The sequence below is a fragment of the Chinchilla lanigera genome, unplaced genomic scaffold, assembly GCF_000276665.1.
Source record: "Chinchilla lanigera isolate Chin_1 unplaced genomic scaffold, ChiLan1.0 scaffold00146, whole genome shotgun sequence".
NCBI classification, from domain to species: domain Eukaryota; kingdom Metazoa; phylum Chordata; class Mammalia; order Rodentia; family Chinchillidae; genus Chinchilla; species Chinchilla lanigera.
Genome location: NW_004955547.1, coordinates 2,460,444 through 2,477,822, shown reverse-complemented (window position 1 = coordinate 2,477,822; position 17,379 = coordinate 2,460,444). Strand labels below are relative to the sequence as shown.

The window sequence follows — 17,379 nt, the reverse complement described above, 5'->3', positions numbered from 1 at the left end:
CACACAGTTTCCAGGCAGGAGAACTGAGATCAGTGCCCAGGCTCCCCAGCTGCCCGCACCCTGGGCTGCTGCAGACCCACCCCACCTTGTCGTCATCTCAGGGCTTCCTGTTTTGCTGCCTTGCAGCTCTCACAAGCTGCTTGCTTCTTTCAGGGCAGCTCTCCCGGTCCCCCCCTGCTGCTGGGAAACCCGAGTCAACACCGGGACTCAAGTCAGCCGGCTGGTTTTGTTTTCTTCCAATTAAGGGTCTCTTGTTTTCTGTGTTATCATTAATGATAGCCTGCTTCTTTCCAGGGAGAACGTGGGCGGCAACGTGTTTCAAAGTCATAACTAACACGTAGAACTAAAAGGCTGGGCCCTGGGAATGGAATATAAAGGGCTGGCCTGCCTGGCAACAGAGGCCACCAGGAAGTCTCCGGGCTGCCAGGGCGGAAGAAGAAACCCGACCCCTTACTATCTGCAGGAAGCAGTCTGTTTGCTCAGTGGGGACAAAGTTTTGCCCTTACAATACACTCTATTAAAAATTGCTTACATGGCCCTGCTGTGAGGAACGGGGCGTGATGGGATCGATTGGCCATGCCCTAGAAAAACATTTTTGCAGTGAAAGGCAAGCACATTTCCCGTGACGGTTGACCAGCGCTGAGGACACCGCTCCAGCAACACCCAGGGACACAGAGTCCCGCAGAAGAGAGGCCAGGCACTGTGAGGACGGAGCCTCCTGGCGCGGGATGCCTGATTAGGCCCAGAACTCCGAGGGCCAGGGCCTGCGGCCAGCCCCGCACATCAAAGCTTGCCCTTCTCTGGGCTGAGTTTGCTGTGGAATATGCTGTTCCTGGAGGGCAGCCGGTCCTTAGTTTCTGTAACTCGAACCGGTTTTGAGCCCTTCCTGGGTTTTAATTTAAACATCTAAAGGAAAGGAGGCCAAGAGGCAGAGGAAGGGGGCGGGGATGAAAAAAGAATTAAGACGTGTTATGTCCCTGGACCAACTCCCCACAATGAATGTAATCGTTGTGTACTACAAACACGTACTCATAAAAAAGTGAAAGAAAGTTAAAACTGAACATCTGGCCCTCCCAGCGACTCAGGCAGCCGTTTTCACTATACTGCTGCACACAGAGGCCAAGCTGGGATGACTGGAAAGGTTGCGCCCCACCGTGCCTCCTCGCCTGACTCCTGCTTGCCTGACGTGTCAGACTCTTTCTTTGCCCCTAGCACCAGCGGTCCTCTTCTGTAGAAGCAACGAGTCCCAATATTTTCCCAGCAGCCTCTGCAGCTGGGGAAGTCACAGGTGCCAGCGGGAACGTCAAGGTTCTGAACACACTTCTGCTTGCCTCGTCCCCTTCCGGCTCGAGCACAGAGATGGTAGTGCCCATGAGCCTGTGGCAACACAGCCTGAGACCCTGACTTGAGCTCCATTCCAGTCCCAGAAGGGTAACTAAGAGAAAACTAAGGTTCCATCTTGTTTAAGTGACTCTCATTTTGGGTCTAATGCAACTGGCAAAGCTGCAGACTAACTAATATCCCCGTGAGCCCATGAAATGTCCCTGCTTTGTCTCCTCTAACTCACCAGCCAGCACCTGGGCCTTGTGTCCAACTGCATGGACTTGCTCCGAGGCTACTTGACCTGCAGCAGTTGAAAGAGGAGGGCAGGGCCAGGGTTATAGCTCAGTGGTACACCGCCTGCCTGGCAAGCACAAGGTTGTGAGTTCGATTCCCAGTACAAAAAAGGAAGACAGAGGAGGGCAGCACCTCCCAAGTGACTCGGCCCTGTCCCTCTTTTATAGAAGGGAAAACTGAGATGCAGAGACATGCAGAGCAAGTCTCAAATTCAGGTCTGCCGGGCGTGGTGGCACACATCTGTAATCCCAGCACTCAGGAGGCTGAGGCAGGAGGATCGTTGAGAGTTCAAGGCCAACCTGGGCTACAAAGTGAGCTCAAGGTCAGCCTGAACTGCATAGCAAGACCCTGTCTCAAAAAGACAAAAAAAAAAAAAATTCAGGTCTGCCTGCTCGGGCTCTTGCCCATCCCACCCCCAAGAAATGAGGGTCGTTGTTCACCTGCTCCGCCAAGTGTGGGCCAGAAATTCTTGAGGTCTGTGTGAGAGGCTGCAACAGACTTAGGGAACAGCTCCTCTGCGGGACAGGAGAACAACACTGGAGGAGGGTGATGAGTAAGGGGTGGGGGGAGACGGAGAAGTGAACCATGGCCGCATACCGCCCCCCAGTTTCACTAAGGTCTTCCCAAACTCACAGCACACTAGGATCTGAGCCCTCAGGTGCCTCGTGGGGGTGGCTTTCCCAGAGGAGGAGAATGTCTGTGACCTTCCAGCACCAGCTGTCAGTCAGGTCTCACAAGCGCTTGCTGGGCTTTGTGACTAATGAGTGTTCAGCCCTACTATCACAGACAGCAGAAATATTCTAGGCAGTAAGACAGGGCCAGGTCCTCAAGGGAGTCAGTGCAGAAGATGAGAACACATCACAGCTGTGGCTGGTACACATCTGTCGAAGGCCAGGCCTCAAAATCCAATTGAAGTGACCAGGCCTACATGCCTCCCCAAGTTGAAGATTGGGGATATAGCTCAGTGGTACAAGCGCCTGCCTGGCAAGCTCAAGGTCCTGAGTTCGATTCCCAATACTAAAAAAATTAAAAAAGAAAAAGAAAAAAGAATGGAAGATTGTATTATATTTGGTATTACCTAGTCTAGGAAAGTCTAGATAGACACCAGTCACCCAAGTGGGTGGCCAGGACCTCCTGATCCATCTCTTCCTAAAAAGGTCCTTGTTCTTTCCATATATGCATGCTATGTGACCTGCTTCCCCATTGGATCAGTATTTCCTAAGAGGCTATACTTGCAATCTGATTGGTTGATCGTAGTTTTGACCCACCCCCATGATTTTGTACCCACCTTGTGACTGTGCTGTATAAAACCTCTTCTGTGGCAACCAACCCACTTCCGGCTCCCCTCCTGTCTCTCAGGAGTGTCTCCCTCCATAAATTTTTCCTACTCTTAACCTCTGCTGTTCCTTAGAATCCATTCTTCGATTGTGGAGACCAGGAACTGGGCGTGCCTGACGCCTGCAGGCTGGGAGTTACATTTATCCCCTGTGTCACTGCCACAGCCCGCTGAGGGTGGGACTCGGCAGTGGTCACGGAAGAGCCCCGGTGCGGACAGTGACTCTGGGTGGCACCTGGCTACGCTCTGCTTCAAGCCCCTGCCAGCGCTGGGGCACAGAGCAGCAGCCTCCTAATGTGTTAGGGGTCCGGGAGGGCAGGGGCTTGGGACAGAGGTGATGGTGGTGCAGCTGGGAGCCTCGCTGAGAGGACTCACATCTGGGGATGACTCAGACGTGAGGGCTGGGACCAGCACTTCCCTGTCCCTGCGGGCATGGTGGCTCAGAGGGACTGTCTGCAGCAGCCACAGGCTACTTCTTGTGGCTCAGACTGCTCACAGCTTCACAGAGAGCCGGGTTCCCAGGCGGACAACCAAAGCACAACACCCCAACAGTCCTGGTCAAAGCTGCGCGCCTCTTGTAACCTAAGCCTGGAAGTCACATCTTCCACTGTGTTCGCAGCTGAGGCAGCCAGGCAGCCATCACAGTTTCCGGCTCAGTTTTAATGGGAGAGGACCTAGGTCTCCACTTCTGTGGAAGAGTTGGGGAACCTTGGCTGCAACTGCCACACTCCATAACACCATAAATGAGGGCCCGTTGAAGTATCTCCTCAGCAAGGTTACATCCATGATTTTCGGGTGCTGAACATCAAAAAACAACTCCGCTTCTCACCACGGATGCCTGGAACTCCCAGGGACAGCCTTAGCCTTTCTCTTTGGGGACTCTTATTCTAAAACCGCTCCTCCAGCCCCCTTGACCGGGTGGACTAGGAATCCTCTTATGCCTGAGGGCCTGTGGACCCCCAGAACTGTCCAGACAGCACCTGTGGCTCAGAGCGGAGGAGGGAGCACTGAACCAGGGCTCCCTGATGTCCCTCCTGAAGAGGGGTGCAGTCTAAGTCCTCAGGATCAGCTTGGCCAAGGTCACGTTCAGCCAGCGGCTGGCCCTTCCCAGGAGCTTCTGTCCCCACACACTCCCTTGCCCCTGCCGCACCAGCTTCTGTGGGACAGGACTCTCCCCAGCCCTGAACCTCGGAGGAGTCTTCCTGCCTCCGGCCCCTAATCCAGTTTGGTCCAATGGCTCTCGAAACAGATTCAACCACTCGGGGCAGTTCTAGCTGGATGCCCACCCCACCAGCAGCGCTGGAAACAAACCACTGCGGGGGAAAGAAAAAGTTCAACCCAGGGAATTAGGTGCTTATGAACTCGTGGGTGGGGTGGTAGCAGCTAGAGAGGCGAGAAGCAGGAGGCGCCCTCCCAGTGCAGCTGGGACTTCGCAGACCTAAGGACACCACCGTGCTGCCTTCAGGATCAGGAATGGCTGCGGCTGAGTTTCCAACCGGCACGACCACCCCGCAGCGCCCATGATGTTCACGGCCAGACAGCGGGACACAGGCAGAGGCCGCGGCCACCTGAGCCCAGCTTGCTGGTCAGTGGAGATGGAGCAGGACGCGGCGTCCCCCACACCTCCAGCATCCCACCATGCACAAGTGCATCTGTTTGGGAACCCAGCACACCCCAGCGCTGCAGCAGGGTGCACCGAGAGGCACCGAGAGGCAGGAGGGAGTGGGGCTGAGTCCGTGCACAGCACTCAGCGCTGTGACGGCAGGGCAGGAGGGTGCCGAACCTGACCCCTTCTCAACTCTGCTCTCCGCGCCACCAGAAGACGTGGCTTCTTCCGTCTCGGGCACACATCCTCTGGTTTATTTCTGCTGCTGTTGCTGTGCCACCCCTACAGCAAAGGTAGATTGCACCCATCAACCTCTCAGCTTCCCAGCAGGCGGATGTCTTCTCTGCTGGAAAGTGGAAATGGAGCACCGAGGGTTCCCTTTGTCACCCTATCCCTTGAATCTCCCCCAAAGACACCTTTCTTAGCTATGCGCATTTCATTACCGAAGTGTATGAGCAATTTCGAGAAGGAATTACTCCTTCTGAGAGGAATGAAAGTCCTAACCAAGTTGGACTTTCCCTTGCATTTCACAAGAATTCTACGCTTCCCGCTCGCCTCTCCGGCAGCCCGGGGCGCTGAGGGAGGGGGTTGGAATCCCGTTACAACAAAGATCCTCGAAATCGGTCCCTTCTCAAGACCCCCACTAGAGGGCACTAAAGACCCACCAGTTCCTGCTCGGCCTGCTCTAGCCATGGTAACGGCCAGCATCTCTCACGGAAGAGTTCAGGTTAATGAGATGCAGGAAAGAGGGTTTCCGCACCTGCAAGGCACCGGTCCTGCCCCAGAGGTCCCCGTCATTCTGTCCAGAGCCCTTCCTTGCTTCCTGGTCCCCAGGGCTTACTGCAGTAAGAGAAAGGCTCAGGCCTAGGTTTCTTTCTTTGATTCAGAGCCCCCCTGCGAAGGAGGAGGCATTCCCCCAGCCCCGTACCCCACCTCCGGAGCGCCTGGGAGAGGATGGGAGGGATAGTGCGCCCAGACAGGTCCCCCTCCCACCCCACTGCACAGATAAGGAACCCCGGCAGGGACCCCGTGAGGGACGCGTTACAAGCCGCAGGTCCAGCCTCCCTCCCACGAGGTCCTGCCTGGAGGACAGCGGCTTCTGTGCAGGGCAGTGTGTCTGGGGGCGCCCCGCCGTGTCTGCTTCCCCAGTCATAACCTCCCCAGACTCCTCCATTTAGTAGCAGAAGACAGGCTGTCCCGGAGGGTGGGGAAGGAGAGGATGGGCTGCTCCTCCGACTCTCACCCACTCCTAGATGGGAGTCTTGTCTAGAGGGCTGCGGTAGTCCTCGGATGTCTCCCAGCAACCATTACTCCTTCTTGGGGAGGGAGGTGGGTCACTTCTCCAGTTGTTTCAGGTGTACACCCTGGCCCAAGCAAACTTTGTAGGGAACTACTCCTCTCTGGAGCCCAGGCTGCGCATACAAGATCATCCCGGCCACAGATATGCAGTCAGGATGCGCCTGTGACCCTATCCGGGCCCAGGGGACTTTTGCTGTGTGCTTCTCAGTCACTTTCTCACCCTGCTAGGAGAGGCTCCCAAAGCCGCCTCCCTCCCTCCAGGAACCTGACCCGGAAGCCAGAGCCCCGGGCGCGCTGTGCTCTCTGTGCCGCACGGGGGCGCCAGTAGCAGCTGGACGGGGCACCACGCCAGAGTGCAGGAGGAGCCCGCAGCACCGCCGCCCGAAGGCTCTACCCAGCCCGGAAGCCGCTCCTTGGCACTGGCCCGCCAGTTGAGCTGGTGGAGCCCCTTACTGTGTAACCCGTGTGAGCGAGGCATTTCCTTGCAAATGAAAGCTTGCTGCTAAGCCTAGGGCACTTTTCAAGACGTGGTCCCAGACATCCCCCCACCTCCTTCCTCTGAGGAATGCAGGCGGAAGGAAACACAGAGAGGCACACACATCAGCCACAGCGTGCGGGGCGCGGCAGTGAAGCTCTGCCTAGGTGCTGTGCGCGTGATGCAGGCGGCGCGGGCCTGGGCTGAGGCCTGCAAAGCCCTGGTGAGTGCAGTGCTTGAACCGAGCGGCCATCGGGTAGACAGACGAGGGGAGGGAGGTTGCCCGGGCTGCAGGAGCGAGGGCACCCAGGTATGCAGGTAGGAGAATCCGCAGGGCCAGGAATCTCAGGAGCTGGTGTGGTTTGGGAAGTTATAGCTGGAGAAGTGAGGTGGGGGTGTGGCTGAAGCTGAGAGATGTTCAGAGAGAAACGACGACCAGAGAGGGTTTGGGGGAGAAAAGATCACAGAGCAACGCTGTCCAACACAGATCTCTGCGGTGAGGGAGACAGCCTATACGGATGCTGTCCCGCGTGGAAGCCGCCAGCCACATGTGACTGGGGCACTCAGAAACGTAGCTAGTAAGACTAGAGGACTGATTTTGTCATTTTATTTAATTTTGATTAATTTACATGTCTTAAAGCCGCAAGTGGCTGGTGGTTACAGTACCGGACAACACAGTCCTCAAGGAAAGATAGGAAGGGAGGAGACTGGAGGCCGAAGTGAGGAGGCTGGGGAAGAGGCCCAGGTAACGGAGGCCAAGGTCCTGAAGTAAAGGGAAGGGATGGAAGAGGAGGCTTGGGTGCTGGGGACCGTCAGAACCAGAGCCAGGAAATCACGGAGCCCGACTAAAGGCGGGGAGGAAGGGGGCTCCAAGAGGACCCCGGGTGTGTGACCCAGGTGATGGGATGCTTCTTGCTTCTTCTCGAAGAACAGAAATACAGGACCAGCCAGCTTGGAGGAGGTCGTGCGCGCACTTCTGGAAGTGTAGAGACAGATGCCTCTGGGAGGCCGTTCCAAATCAAGTGCTGATGCCCAGTGGGGAGATGAGGCCACAGCTGGGAGCCCGGCAGCCGTCTTCCAGGCACAAAGGGAAGTTTGCATTGCCTCCATCATATTTTTTCCTATTAGAGCCTACATTTTAAAATTGGTAGATAAAAAATAAAATAAAATAGGTAGATGCTGGGCATGGTGGCGCTCACCTGTAATCCCAGTACTCGGGAGGCTGAGGCAGGATCACTGAGAGTTCGAGGCTAGCCTGGGCTACATAGTGAGTTCAAAGCCAGCCTGAACTACATAGCGAGAAGCTGCCTCAAAAATAAATAAATAAAAATAAATAAAAGACATAAAATTGGCAGAATTTATGTAAAAATCTGGATTTCCATCTCCTTTGGAAAAATCAGGGGCCAGGGTTGTAGCTCAGCAGTGCAGCGCCTGCCTGGCAAGCGCAAGGCCTTGAGTTTGATTCCTGGTACCAAAAAAAAAAAAAAGAAAGAGAAAAACCAGGTCGGAAAACATTGAACCTAAATTTCCTAATGTGAGTCACCTGGAGTTGCTTAGCCACCCTCCTTAGATAGTCCTTCTTTTTTTTTTTTTAAGTACCAAGATCAAACTCAGAACCTTGCCAGGCAGGTGCTGTGCCGCTGAGCTATATCCCTGGCCCTGACTGGGCAATTTAAAAAGAAAAATTTTATTAAACCAAATGTCATGGAGCACACCTGTAATCTCAGCACTCTGGGAGACTGAGGCAGGAGAATTCCAAGTTCAAGCACAACCTGGGCAATTTAATGACTTAGAAAGACCCTGTGTCAAACTAAAATAAAAGAAAAAATTTAGGACCAGGGATATAGCTCAGCAGCACAAGCGCCTGCACGGCAAGTGTAAGGTCCTGAGTTCAATTCCTGGTCCAAAAAAAAATTTTTTAAGGGGATGAGGGAAGTAGATTAGTGTAAAGATCCTGGAACCCTAGTACCTAGTACTGTTGGGGACCAGACCATGTGAGGGTTACACTGCTGACTGTGAAAGGACCTCTGGCTGTGTTGGAAAAGCTCATATGGACTGTGCTCGGAAGTCAAGATGACACCACAGCTGATGCTCCCTATTAAGGAGCAATAAAAAGAACTGTCAACTTTAGAGAGCAAACAGTTCTCTTAGTTAGCAAAATTGACTGCCTTTGTTCTAACTTCCAGGGCTTTGGGTTTATGTACCCTCCTCTTCCTGCACCCCCCGAAATCTGTGAAAACCAAACAAATACAAGATCTGGAAACCTCAGGGTCTTCACCCCAAGAGAGGTTTGACCATCCTGAGTTTCCCAAAAACTATACCACGCATCTCTCTTTATTTAAGGCTTCCATGTAACTCATTCTAGGAGACTGGAGGCTCGGCCAATCCTTGCTATAATACCACAAAAAAAGGAGGAGGAGGAGGAAGGGTGGGGGAGAGAGAGAAGAAAGAAAGAGCTGGGCATGGTGGCCCATGTTTATAATCCCAGCACTTGGGAGGCTGAGGCAGGAGGAACCCCATGAGTTTAAGGCTATATAATGAGACTCTCTCAAAAGAAAAAAAAGGAAAGGAAAACTAGAACATGAGATGGACGTGGTCATCCAGGGAAAACACAGGCTTGATCCACTGTTTTTTGGGGTTTTTTGTTTTTGTTTTTGTTTTTTGCCTTTTTGAGACAGGGTCTCACTATACAGTTCAAGCTGGCCTTGAGCTCACTTTGTAGCCCAGGCTGGTCTCGAACTCGCAACGATCCTCCTGCCTCAGTCTCTGGAGTGCTGGGATTACAGGCGTGCGCTGCCACACCCGGTTGATACACAGGTTTGATATGGGTTCACTATGAAGGTATTTTTGCATTAATTTTTATTTTATTGAATATTGCATTAATTAGTCCTGATTACTGAGTGTTCTACATTCAAAACAAGTGCTTCCCTCCCTTCCTCCTGGTCCGATCTCTGGGAGAGGGGTCTGCACTCCCCCACACCTACACCTACGGAATACCAGCACTGACTGATAACAGGAGCCCAGTCAGGAAACCACCTGCGTGGGGTGGGAGCTCAGAGCCCCAGAGGGGTGGGAGGAAGACCGGGCCACATTCGGTGTCGGTGGTGCCTTGGGAGGCCAAGCCAAACGTGACCAACACTCCAGGAGGTGGCAGAGGCCCAGGTTTCCTGAACATGTCTGCGCGGGGTCCCCGGGGTAAACTTCAAGAAAAAAGCTTTGTGAGACATTTTCAAATTCGAAAGCATTCTTATTTTTGTAATTAAATAGCTCTGTAATGAATCCGTTCATTTCCATTACCATAACATGAGCCAACATGCCAACCCCCAGCCATAACCACAGAAGCCAGTGTCACAGCTCAGAAACTGAAGATTGGAAAATATAACGTGACAAGCTGTACCGAGGTAAGCTCAGATTAACTTAGTAAAACATTACCAGTCAGCCTGCAGACTTGGCCAACTTCCCCGAGAGACGCGAATGAGGCCTTCAGGTGCCCTCGCTTTGGCCCCCGGCCCCTGCACCTCAGCCAGAGGCCTAGGCCACTGACCCTTGGCTCTGGGTCGGTTCATTTCAGGCAGCAAGGTTGCTGGCCTACCACAGTGATCAGCCAAACCAAAGCACACAAAACAGCCCTGTGAGGAATGGGCTTCCTCTGTGACAGCCATGCAGAAGGGAGAAGAAGCCAAGGTCTATAGCAATAGTGGCGAATCTACGGCACGCGTGCCATAGCAGGCTGTTTGCTATCACTGAAAGCTCAGAAAGGTTCGCCATCATATAACATTGCTGCAACCACAGAATACAACCAACTTTGGATGAAATAAATTGTAGCAAAAATGAAACCGTGGGGCCACATTTGCATTCTGCATAAAATTCTTTGAACATATTTGGCTATTGCTCCACATAGAAGTTTGTTTCATGTTAAGTTGTAGTTCAGAAATATTTTTTTGAATCACTCTTTGGGAAAAAAGTAAATTTAAATTTAGTAATGTGGCATTATAAACTGTGGAAATAAAATTAGTTTTGTACTGTTGTTCTGACAAAGTAAGGAAAATGTGCAATCTGAAGTGGCATGATTAATTTTTTCTAAAATTTTCTGCTCTTCCAAAGAGAAAGTTTTAAAGTTGGGCGTGGTGGCACACACCTGTAATGCCAGCACTCAGAAGGCTGAGGCAGGAGGATATTCACAAGTTTGAGGTTAGTCTGGGCTACACAGTGAGTTCAAAGCTAGCCAGAAGTACATAGTGAGACTCTCTCCCAAAAAAGAGAGAGAGAGGTTTTATTTTATTTATTTATTTATTTTTTGAGACAGAGGTTTTAGTACATTTCTCAAAGCATAGTTTTTGTAGAACAGTGGTCCCATGAGAGGCTCCTTTAAAAAAAAACAAAAGGGCTGGGGATTTAGCTCAGCGGCAAAAGCGCCTGCCTGGCAAGCGCAAGGTCGTGAGTTTGGTTCCCGGTACCGGAGGAAAAAAAAAAAGGGGGGGGGGCTATGGAGCCCTTGCCTAGCAGGCTCAAGAACCTGGGTTTGATCCCCAGCATCAAAAGGAAAAAGGAAGGCAGGTAAAGAACTCTGGTCTAGTCTACTGGGAAAGTCTGTCTGTCTGTCTGTCTGCCTTTCTCTCTCTCTCCAAGGTCTTGCTCCTATATTGCCCAGGCTGGGTTCAAGCAATCCTCCCTCTTCAGTTTCTCTTTTTTCTTTTTCATTTTTGGGGAGAGGGCAGAGGTTTTTTTGAGACAGTCTTGTTATATAGCCCAGGCTGGCCTTGACCTAAAGGCAGTCCTCCTGCCTCAGCCTCCCAAGTACTGAGATTACAGGCATGCCCTACCATGCCTGGCTTCAGCCTCTCTTTTATAGTCATCATAATACTGGCATATCATTGCCTCTTAAAATAACTACAATGGCCAGGTTTAGGTGGCACACGCTCATAATCCCAGCACTCTGGAAAGCTGAGGTAGGAAGACGCCAAGTTTGAGCTCAGCCTGGGCAACTTAGCACTTTGGTGAGACCCTGTCTCAAAATTTATCTTTTGCTTTTCTTTTTTTTTTTTTTTTTTTTTTTTTCGGTACCGGGAATTGAACTCATGACCTTGTGCTTGCCAGGCAGGTGCTGTGCCTCTGAGCTAAATCCCAGCCCCCTGTCTCAAAAATTAAAAGGGGCAGTGGAAAAAAAAATGGGGGGCAGTGGAGGCCAGGGATATATCTCAGCAGCACAGTGCCTGCCTGGCAAGCTCAAGGTCATGAGTTTGATTCCTGGTACCAAAAAAGGGGGGGGAGCTTAGGCAGGCCCTAGGTTCCATCCCCAGTATATGGTGGGGGAGAGTATGTGGGGAGGGAGCTGCAATAAAGAAACTTGTTTAATACAACAACCCCCCCGACTGATTAGACCCTGGATCCCTTTTTTATATAATACACATTAGGGTCCCTGGGGGAAGCAAAGGGGAAACGAGTGAGCTTGAAACCCCCTTGGAGAGACACTGCCTTCCCCTTGGGGGAGGGGAGGGGAGGGGAGACATAATCCCCTGCTTCCTACCAAATGGTTTTGAAATATTCATCATCTCTCAAATGACAAATGATGAAATATTGTTTCTACTTTTAGTTCATTTCCCCTACAATTCCTGTAACATTTGGTATGTGATAAAGACATTTTAAACAAAAAGATACATTCAGAATTGGGAACCAACAGGCCGCAAACTGTTCCGTTTAGCAGCCACCTGTGCCTCCGAAGTGGCTGACTGCACTCCCGGTATTTCCATCACCTTTGGGACGCTGCCCAGGTCCAAGAGCGTGCTGCTCACATTTTCAGCCAGTGACACGGCTGTGTCCCTCTCTGCCGTGCTAGCACACCTGGGAAAATATATCAAACTTGGTTTTTTTTTTTTTTTTGCAAGTTCATGAAGAGCGGAGTCTGAAGAACTGGCAGTACTGGAAACACTTTGGAGTTATTTGATTTCCTCAGAAAACTTCATGAATGCTAAATCAAAAAGATGAGCATGACAGTATCTGCCAATCCACCATACCCCCGCCTCAAACTCCGCTGTAACAGTTCTCTGACTCTTCTGATCATGCCAGCAGCATATCACATGATCAGCCCCCCTGTCCCCGCTCTTCGGTTCTAACAGATTCAGGGCCGTGACACATGTTTGTGCCTGAGAAAGCTAAAGAGCTATGACACATTTCCAGTCCCCCCTTCCTCTCTACCCTGGGATCAAGAAGAAATTTAAAAGGCAGTGCCATCCGTTCAAAAATACATTTCCTAACGGTCCTGTGTGTGCGGTGAAGAAACCCCTTCTAATGGAGCTGGCATTTGAGCAGATGGCTCAGACAGAGAAGTCTCCAGCTAGTCTGATGGCTCTTGTCTCGAGAGCCGGTCCAAGGAGGCGGCAGAGGCATCCTGACAGGCTGTTCTGCAAGGGAGCTTCAAAGTCATGACTGTCAGCTGCCGAGGAAGAGGGGCTCTCCAGGGTGCGGGGTCTGGGCTGCTGCGGAGGAGGAGAGGTGAGGCCTGACGGAGGAAGACAGAGCTGCGGCTGGAACCTGGGGCTCCACCTGGGAAACAGCAGGGGACGCAGGACGGAGACCGAGGGGAGCCATGCCGAGGGACAGTGAGGCCCGCACACCGGGGGCCCTTCTGCAATAGGAGGGAGACAGGGGCTAAGCGAGGTGATTACTCAGAGCTCCGGGAGCCAGCTTGAACCTTTCCTAAAGGACACGCTGGGACACAGTGAAGGCAGTGTGTCTTAGGCCAGGGGAGAACCTACAGAGAGGGGAGAGTGTGCAGGAAGCTGCCCCCCTCGCTGGCCACCTCTGGCCTCTTGTACGCGGGGACCGCAGGCAGCAGACACTGGGCCCGAGAGCCCGTGAGTCCGGCCGCCCCATCTTTCTTCTCTTCTGGGCGCAAAGGAGCCCACTAACGTCATTTCCGGCTCCCTCCCCGGCTTGGGTAGAGTACAGTTTTTACAGCCTCAAGAGAACAGGCAAGGGGCTGGGGATTTAGCTCAGCGGCAAAAGCGCCTTCCTGGCAACTGCAAGGTCGTGAGTTCGGTTCCCGGTACCGGAGAAAAACCAAAAAAAAAAAAAAAAAAAAAAAAAGAGAACAGGCACCAGCACGGTCCATATTCGGCCTGCAGCCTCTCACCTATTCACTCGTTCTCCCCCGCAGGACCGAGGCCGCCGTCTCCGCATCCCTTGGGCTCGGTACCGTCGCATCCGGTCCTCACAGGGCCCCCTCCCCCCTGCACCCAGCTCCCTGGGCCTCCGTGCTGCTGGTCTCCACACCAGGCCCGCGGGCGGCGGACTTGCTCCGGTGTCGGGTGCTCCCTCCAACTCCCTCCTCTGCTGGCTCATCCGGTCTTGGCTGCACACTCCCTGAGGACGCCCCTAAAGGTGCAGCCTTTTCCCGGCACCCTCAGGCACCTTCCCGGCCTTGCTTCTCCAGAGCACTGACTCCCATCTGGGACAGGTTGAGCTGTGCCCCTCTCCCGAAAAGACAGGTTGAAATTCTAACCCCCAGTCCTTCAGAATGTGACTCAGTCTGGAAACAGGGTCACTACAGAGGCAATTAATTAGGGTTTTTTTTCCAGTACTTGGGTTTGAACCCGGGGCTTTCACAGTGAGCTACATCCCCAGTCCTTTTTTATTTTTTACTTTGAGACAGGTTCTCAGTAAGTCACTAAATTGCCCAGGCTTGGCAATGATCCTCCTGCCTCAGCCTCGAGGAGTGCTAGAATTACAGGTGTGTGCCACCACACCCAGATTAGAAGTTATTCGTTAAATAAAGATGAGATCATACCAGACTGGAATGGGGTGGGCGCCTAAACACAAAACAACCAACGTCTCTACAAGCAGGAAGACATTTGGAGACAGAGACACCACGTATTGCTGCCGTCACCAGAGGTGAGGAAAAGGCATGGAAGGCTTCCCCGCCAGGTTTGAGGGGGAGCGTGGACCCGCTGGTACCTGGACCTGGGACGGCTAGAGAACTGTGGGAGAGTCGGTTCTGCTGTGTAGTCATTGGCCACAGCCACCGTGGGCACCAGTGCACCATCTGCTGTATCTGTTAAATTATGCACACAATTCATCACCTAATCCACTTCTCAAGAACACAAGCAGCACAGCGGCAGGAGTTTCCGGCTGTTTTGCTCACTGCTATCCTGCAGGCCTGGAGCAGAAGCTGGCACATGCCCGGTGCTTTAAAGAGAGGTAGACTGAATGAGTGAACAAATGAAGCCCCACGTCTTTTTTTTTTTTTTGTCTTTTTGCAACAGGGTCTCGCTATGCAGTTCAGGCTGGCCTTGAGCTCACTTTGTAGCCCAGGCTGGTCCCGAACTTGCAACAATCCTCCTGCCTCAGCCTCCCGAGTGCTGGGATTACAGGCGTGCGCCACCACGCCCGGCTAGCACCACATGTCTTGACATCCACTGCAGAGCTGGTGCCTGGCTGCTGATCCCCTGCTGCTCTCCACACCTAGGACGCTCCCATGAGGACCGGGTGAGCCTCCAGCCATACACCCATTGTCTTGGTCTGTTTTCTGTTACTGCAACTTAATACCACAGACTGAAGACATTATAAAGGACACAAGTTTCTGTGGATCACTGTTCTAAAGGCTCGGTTGCTCAAGATCAGACAGCCACACGTGGCAAGGCTGTTCTTGCTCGTGGGAACTCTGCAGCGTCCCAAGGCGGAACATGGCCAGGCGGAATGTCCTAGCTCAAGTCTCTTCTCCTTTTTAAATTTAATTTTTAAAATTTATTTGTTTTTAGATAGGGTCTCACTAAATTGCTCAGGCTGGGTTTGAACTTGCTCACCCTCTGCATCAGCCTTACAGATTCCTGGGATTATAGGCGTGCACCACCATGGCCCACCAAAAATCCTAATCTTTTTTTGTTTGTTTGTTTGGTTGGTTTTTTAGACTTGGGCTTGCTATATAATTCAGGATGCAGCTCTTGAACTCACTGTGTAGCCCAGGGTGGTCTTGAACTCACAGAAATCCTCCTGCCTCAGCCTCCCAAGTGCTGGGATTACTGGCATGTGCCACCATGCCTGGCTTCCTCCTCTTCTTACAAAACTACAGTCCCATTAGATTAGGGCCCCACCATTATGGCCTCATTCAACTTTAATTACCTCGGGCTGGGGATTTAGCTCAGCAGCACAGTGCCTGCCTGGCAAGTGTGAGGTCATGAGTTCGATTCCTGGTATCAGAAAACAAACAAACAAACAACTTTAATTACCTCCCAGATGTCCCACCTCCAAAAGCTATAGTGGCATTAAGTTTCTGCCTTTCAACACGAGGCCAGCTACTCAGGAGGCTGAGGTAGAGGATCATTGAAAGTGCAAGCCCGGCCCAAGCAACTTAGTGAAACCCTGTCTCAAAAAACTAAGAGGTCTGGGGATATAACTCAGTGGTAAAGAAGTCCTGTATTAGGTCTCCAGTACCAGAATAATAACAATAAAGAATAATGCATCATGAGTTTTGGTAAGGACATTCAAACCACAGCACTGAGCAGAGTGTGGTGGCACATGCCTGAATCGCAAGTTCAACCCAGTGCAGACAACTTAATAAATTAGTGAGACTTGCTCTCAAAATAGAGATTCTTTTCCAAAGGTTGGGGAGGAAGCTCTAGGGAGGTAGCTCAGTGTATGGGCCCTGGATTCAATCCCCGGTACTCAAGGAGGGAAAAAAATACAGCACTCCCCTTCAGTGCACTCCCCACAACCCCATAACCTTTGGCTTTGGCATCACCTGGAACTGGCTGGCCTGAGCTGGCTTTGGGGTTGAACCCAAGACCTATCAGAGGTGTGAGTCTCCCAGAGAAGCCGGAAGTAGTCATAATCCAAGAAATAAGAACTCTAATCAAAGAAAGAATCCAAACCCTGTCCCCTGGAGCAGTAGCATCCTCCCCCCGCATCTGAGGGGCACAGGAGCTATGCGGACATCAGGAACAGGATGGGGTCCTGAGATGAAGTAGGAGCAGGACCCAGTGCTGCAGGACAGGCTGGGATGACATCAGGGAACCCAGGTCTCATATTGTGGGGTGAGGGTCAGTGACTTAGGGCAGGAGAACCAGCAGCAAGGTGCAGGCAAACCAGAAGATGCTTCTCCAACCTCTGCTTTCCAGGATGTCTGTAAAAGTCAACCTGCTCAGTGTTACCTAGCAACTAACAATGGACACCGTAAAAGAAGTCCAACCTCCATAGCAGCAGCCAGTGGTATGTGTCTGTGGAGAAAATTAAGTGAAATCCAGGTATCCAATCAGATGTAGAGAATGTGGATATAGAATAATATATAAGAAAAGACTGGTGGTTTTCGATTCTCAGTGAGATATGAAAATCCTGAGAAGTATCTTCACTGGTGCCTGGATTTGTCTCTTTCTTTTTTTTTTTGGTTTTTCTCCGGTACCGGAAATCGAACTCATAACCTTGTGCTTGCTAGGCAGGCACTTTGCCACTGAGCTAAATCCACAGCCCCTGGATTTGTCTCTTAATGGTTCTCATTGTATAACTTTTAATTTAACATACTCATGAATACAACTATGCATGTATGATTTCATTTTTATTTCATTTTCAAAACTAGATTCTATTTAGGTACCTATACTTTTTATAAGGAGTTTTTGTTTATTTAAAAAAAAAAGAAGTCAACTGTTCTTTATTCAACACCTATTTATTGAACAACTCCTGAGCCAAGTCAGTGAACAAACACATGGATCGTGCATAACTTCAGAGAAAGGACACTCCACATACAATTAAACACTCCAAGGGAGACTCAAGGGTATTTCCAGATTGCTACGGGAACACCTGATGGAACCTCACAGCAGGGGGTCCGGATAGCTTTCCCTGAGGAAGGGACCTCTCACACCCGAAGGAGGAGATGGGCAGTGGGGTGGGAGCAGCATTTTCCAAGGCCCAGAGAGTATAAGATGACAGAGAACACGTGGGATAATGGAAAGAGATGCAGGGGAAGGAGCAGATACCCAGGAGGGCCACCACTCAGGGGCTGCAGGAAGATTTGGGGAGCAACAGATGTTACATGGAGAAGTGGCCTGACAGAAATTC

At 51.6% G+C, this 17,379-nt stretch overlaps 1 long non-coding RNA gene and 1 pseudogene across 1 annotated transcript in view; one reads left to right on the top strand and one right to left on the bottom strand.

Annotated features, from left to right (window-relative positions):
• Window positions 1-6,924: 6,924 nt before the first annotated feature.
• LOC106147370 overlaps window positions 6,925-17,379 on the bottom strand; it is an 11,493-nt gene continuing 1,038 nt past the window's right edge. Inside the window, exon 2 of the long non-coding RNA XR_001232228.1 lies at window positions 6,925-7,464. This is a non-coding gene — a long non-coding RNA (uncharacterized LOC106147370). The remainder of the gene's footprint in view (window positions 7,465-17,379) is intronic.
• On the top strand, window positions 15,333-16,673 carry LOC102004978 (annotated as a pseudogene).